The following is a 5508-nucleotide window of genomic DNA, read 5'->3' as shown; positions in this document are numbered from 1 at the left end:
TGTGTGTGTGTGTGTGTGTGTGTGTGTGTGTGTGTGTGTGTGTTTAGTAGAGACGGAGTTTCACTGTATTAACCAGGATGGTCTCGATCTCCTGACCTCGCGATCTACCCACCTCGGCCTCCCAAAGTGCTGGGATTACAGGCGTGAGCCACTGCACCCGGCCATTAAGATGTGCTTCTTAATTGAATAATGGCATAATTCCCTTTTGGCCACAATTATTTGCCTGGGCAGTAGACAGTGTAGTGGCAGACAGAATTTTGGAAAAAACACAACCAGGTGACCACAGTGGAAATGCAACTTAACATAGTCATCCCAAGTGGGTTTTTAGAAATGAGACCAATAATTGGGTAAGTGCAGAACGTTCACTTCATGCTAAGTGTATATTCACTTAAACTGTTCCTCAGATTGAGTATTCCTACTCCTAAAAAAGGCATGGGTTTATGGATTTCACATGATGCTCAAAGGAGACAAACTAGTTCTCACTCACTTCAGTAGATTACATACTTTGAATGTGGCGTAGTGACTTTAACTTACTTGATTTTACCCTGAAGAAAGAAGGACATGTTAAGGAATGATTATTGAGCAGTCAGTTGCTGCGTTAATGATGTTAATATCATGATTTTGCTTGCAGCAATCCTGGCAACAGTTGATATGGTTTGAGTCTCAGTTACACCCTAAGAAAAGAGATGAGACAGATATGACAGCATCTTCTTGTCTCTCTTTTGCCACAATGGCCACATTTCAACTCTCTCTCTCTCTCTCTTATTTATTTATTTATTTATTTATTTATTTATTTATTTATTTATTTTTTGTTTGAGATGGAGTCTTGCTCTGTCACCCAGGCTGGAGTACAGTGATGCAATCTCGGCTCACTGCAACCTCCGCCTCCCAGGTTCAAGTGATTCTCCTGCCTCAGCCTCCCGAGTAGCTGGGACTACAGGCACGTGACACCATGCCCAGCTAATTTGTTTGTATTTTAGTAGAGACGGGGTTTCACCGTGTTAGCCAGGATGGTCTCGATCTCCTGACCTCATGATCCGCCTGCCTTGGCCTCCCAAAGTGCCAGGATTACGGGCATGAGCCACAGCGCCGTCCAGGATCCCCTGAAATCTTATTATGCACATTGCTAAAGAGCACAGAAAGCATTGTGATGTAGATATGCGTGCACATGGCTTGTCTTTTCACCTGAATTATAAGCACTAAAATAACGAGTCATTCTTTATACCATTTTCTTATCTTCAAACCATGTACTCGTTAAATAAGTAGAATTAATAAGTGGTAACTCTTAGAAAGCCTCTGCCTATGAATTTTGTTAAAGATGTAAAATGACATGGTAAGCAGGAAGGATTGAAGCACTGTGGGACTTTTGTACCACTGAATTAGCTCATGAGCTGAAAAGTCTATGATCCTACATTGTAAGGAAAGAGGAGGATTTCTCAGTTAAGAGGTTTAATTTTAGAAAATAATTCACCGCAGTTCTAACAATACTTCACTGAAATTTTGTTGCCTCACATAGGTGTAATACAGGAAAGAGGAATGCATTTTGCAATTTCAGAAAATGATCAAAATGCTAAAAGCAATCTAATAACTAAAATGAAAATCTTAAAACTATATGTATCTATATCCTTATATACACATATAACCTTTATGTCTAACAAATATACATGTGCCTGCTAAGTGCTTGGCATGGTGCTTGATGCTAAGGTTATAGTAGTGAACAAGGTGGATGGGGTCCTTGCACAAATGGATCCTACAGTTTAGTCAGAGAGACATTTAACAAGTTAGAAAAGGTTACAAAGGGAAAGTTTCTGGGTATTATGAGACTGTACAGTAGGGACCTAATTTGATTATTAATTTACTTACTAAATGTTACTGAATACTTTTCATCCTTCCATGTTTCAGATGCCGTATCATGGCTTAAAACTTTAAGTTTAAAATGATAATATTAATGTTATTATTATTATAGCAAACACATAATAATTATTATGTATTAGTCACTATTGTAAGCATTGTACATATATTAACTCACTGATAACAACTCTGTAAGTATGATAATTATGCCTACTTTACAGATAAGGAAAGCAAGGCACTGAGAGGTGAAATAACTTGCCCAAAGACAACCGTATACCTTCTGGCTTCACAGTTCATATATTTCACCACTATACTGCACTGTCCTCTAGAAATTTATTATCTAACTCACCACGTATACAAATGTATCATTGTTGGACCATGTCCAGGGCCATGTGTCACAGAGCACAAAGGAGGGAGCAGTAGACTATTTTGTGAGAAGAAGCCTTACAGTCAGGTAAGGTTTGTAGAAGTCTTAACATTTGAATTAACACCAGAATGATGATTGCATGTTTATCACATGGACAAGAGAGGAAAGAACATTTCAGGCAGAAGGAGCAGCTTAAACAAAGAAATAGAGCTATGAATCTAAATGACACATTTGGGGACTTGCAAGCCATTGGGTATAACTATAGCCTAGGAGTGCAGAAGGTGATAAAACTGGTGAGATTAGCAGGGGCTAGAACGTAGGGAGTTTTATTTACACACTATGCTGAGGAATTTGCATTTCTTCTTGACACAATAGGAAAGCATTGAGTGATTTAAAACAAACCGCCTTTGAGATAGACCACTGAGAAGACCAATTGTAGCTGAATGATATAAGCAACTAAGAGACATGTGCAATGTGATTATTGGAGTAGTCAAGGAGCATGATACTGAGAAGGGCCTGAATTGAAGCTGTAGTTGTGAGAATGCTGAGGTGGAAACAGACTAGAGAGAAATGACCACGTTAGATGTAGAGAAAAGAGACAGGGTAACTGCTTTGGATGACTAGGTAAAAGTAAGTGCCACCAACCGAGAGAGAAAAGACATAGGCAGAAAAGTGGGTTTGGGGCAGAGGGGCCAGCTGTGGTGAGCTCAGTTGTGGACATACTGTGTCGTAGGCATCTGCAGAAGATCCCACTTGCATATGGCCAGCGAGGGGTTGATAGTCAAGAATGAAACTTAGAGAAGAATCCTGAGCTAGAGACAAATATTTGGAACATAGTTGGGACCACAAGAAGGCAAGCTACTGTCCAGGGAGAGTGTAGAAAATGAGAATGAAGAAAATCAGAACCCTAGAGAGCACCAACATTTAATGTCTTTACTATGGTATGTTGCTTTACAGTGAGTCAAAAGCTTGCCTCTTTATATATGATTTAATAAATACATATTGATCAAACAGTGATTCTGAATCATATAATTGCTCCTTCAGATCACTCACATCCTTTATGTGCCCTTCCTGATGCCTCAGAATTAGATAAAATTCCTGGTAATGTACTACTCTTCAGTTGCATAAATTCAAATGTTTGTACTTCCATTGAGTTAACATTAAATTCAATGTACTGAGAGTTTCTCTTTCCCTGCCCATTCCTACTCCCTAACACACAAAGACATGCACTAGTCCTGTTGAAAATCACAGAAGGGGAGGAAAAGGGTAACTATGAACATGCCTGTATGTTGCCCCTCCTTCTCTCTCTTCTAGATGAAGTATCCTAAACCCTACCCCACTCCTTTCTCACCCCAAACAATCCTTAGCCACCAAAACAAATGAAATGAGAAAAAAAATGATAGCCCTATAGAATATTAGATCTGGAAAAAAGTGTAGATATCTGATTCAATGTTCATTAAGTGTTCGTCTTCCATCCACCTCAGCATCCCTATGGATTTTAATGCACTGAGGCACAGAGAAGTTAAGCAGTTTGCCTCACAGTGTGAGACTACTGCACTAGTCAAACCTCCTCATTTACTTGTTCATTTGCCTAACATTTCTTGAGCCTGAGCCCCTATTCTGTCTCTGACAGCATGTGAGGCAATAGTATACAAAGAAGGATGAAACATCTATAGTTGGGGAGACAAGTGTGAATAAAGATGAAAATACCTTAAACTAAATGCTAAAAGATAGAGAGAGAGATACAATGTGCAAAGAATCTTTAACATTAACTGATGATTGAGGAAGTGATCACAAAAGACCACAGATCATGAAGGTCTCTGCATGCCATGCCTCGGAGCTTGGACTTGACCCTGAGGGCAATAGGAAAGCCATTTAAGGTGTTTAAATAAGGTAGTGTCATGATCATGCTTGCATTTAACAAAGTCATTCTGTAAGTGGTTTGCAGAATATAGTCAAAAAATGATGCAAACTTGATATAAGGGAATTTAAGTGTAGATGGAAAGGAAAGGACAGACATGAGAGGAGCTAGAAAATAGCACTTGGGGCTGGGTGCAGTGGCTCACACTTGTAATCCCAGCACTTTGGGAGGCCAAGGCGGGCAGATCATGAGGTCAAGAAATCGAGACCAGCCTGGCCAACATGGTGAAACCCCGTCTCTACTAAAATACAAAATTAGCCAGGCATGGTGGCGTGCACCCATAGTCCCATCTACTCGGGAGGCTGAGGCAGGAGAATCACTTGAACCCAGGAGGCGGAGGTTTCAGTGAGCTGAGATCACACTACTGCACTCCAGCCTGGGCAACAAGAGCAAAACTCCGTCAAAGAAGAAAGAAAGAAAGAAAGAGAGAAAGAGAGAAAGAAAGAGAGAAAGAGAGAAAGAAAGAAAGAAAATAGTACTTGGTGACTATGTGGGTATAAGGGGAGACAGGAATTTTCACTGACTCCATGATTTCTATATTCGGAGACTGGATGAATGGTAACACTACTAACTGAGATGTGAAATATTCATCTATTAAACAAATTTTCATTGAATATCTTCTTTGTGCCATCTGCTATACTTTTGGGATATATCAGTGAAGAAAACAAAGATTCCTGCACTAATGGAGCTTGCAGTCTGTCAGGGAGAGACAGATGGTAAAAAATGAACAAGAAATATATGAGTTTTTGAAACATGAAGAAACTGAGAACCAGAAAGGTTAAATAATTGGTCCAAGGTCATAGACCTGGCTAATTGCAAACCTGCCAGAAGAAACCAGGTCTGCTGATTTTATGTAATGTCTAGCATTTTTTTCAGCCCTCAGGCCCTACTCCTGCCAAAGGAAGGAGGAAAAGTTAGACAAGGAGACAGAACTCAGGTGAATAGATTAGCTTGCTGAAAACGAGATGAAGAACATCAAATACCAAGTACATAAGTGACACATTTTTGTACAGAGGTCTGGACCAAAGCCACATTCATCCATTCTGGACCACAAAGGAAAAAGATCACTAGAATCATCTCTTGTTCACAGAAGCAAAAGGGTGGATAGGTATGACCCAAAACTCAGCAGCCTCTCAGGCAAAAGGCTTCCTAATAAAACTAGCAGATTGAAAAATAAGGGAAGGAAATGCCTTCCAAATCTCCAGTGTCATGGTAGGAATAGTCCTTCTGTGATTTTTAAGCTCCATAAAGGTTGTTCCCACAGAGCATATTTCACCATCGAGATGATCTCACTGTGCAGACTTTTAATTGAGTGTGCTCAGTACAGGAAGCAATTTAACATCTGATTCTTATAATGGATCATGTCATT

This window comes from Rhinopithecus bieti, unplaced genomic scaffold, assembly GCF_001698545.2.
Source record: "Rhinopithecus bieti isolate Rb0 unplaced genomic scaffold, ASM169854v2 scaffold_41697, whole genome shotgun sequence".
Lineage (NCBI taxonomy): Eukaryota > Metazoa > Chordata > Mammalia > Primates > Cercopithecidae > Rhinopithecus > Rhinopithecus bieti.
The sequence above is the reverse complement of the archived record's forward strand: the minus strand, read 5'-3'. Positions refer to the sequence as shown.